This window comes from Arachis duranensis, chromosome 10, assembly GCF_000817695.3.
Source record: "Arachis duranensis cultivar V14167 chromosome 10, aradu.V14167.gnm2.J7QH, whole genome shotgun sequence".
In the NCBI taxonomy this organism is placed as follows: domain Eukaryota; kingdom Viridiplantae; phylum Streptophyta; class Magnoliopsida; order Fabales; family Fabaceae; genus Arachis; species Arachis duranensis.
Genome location: NC_029781.3, coordinates 81,001,757 through 81,002,166, shown reverse-complemented (window position 1 = coordinate 81,002,166; position 410 = coordinate 81,001,757).

Sequence of the window (410 nt, the reverse complement as noted above, 5' to 3'; positions counted from 1 at the left end):
TCAACTTTGATCAAAGGTTGGACCAAGTCCTCATAGTCATATGTGAAGAGGGTGCCCAATGGAAGAGAGATTCAAGAGGGAAGCCGGTTCAATTGAGAAGGCATGACCTCAAACCCGTGGCTAGAGGATGGTTGGAGTTTATCCAACGCTCAATCATTCCCACTAGCAACCGGTCCGAAGTTACCATAGACCGGGCTATCGTGATTCATAGCATCATGATTGGAGAAGAAATAGAAGTTCATGAGGTTATAGCCCAAGAACTTTATAAGGTGGCGGACAAGTCCTCTACCTTGGCAAGGTTAGCCTTTCCTCATCTTATTTGTCACCTTTGTTATTCAGTTGGAGTTGACATAGAGGGAGACATCCTCATTGATGAGGACAAGCCCATCACTAAGAAAAGGATGGAGCAA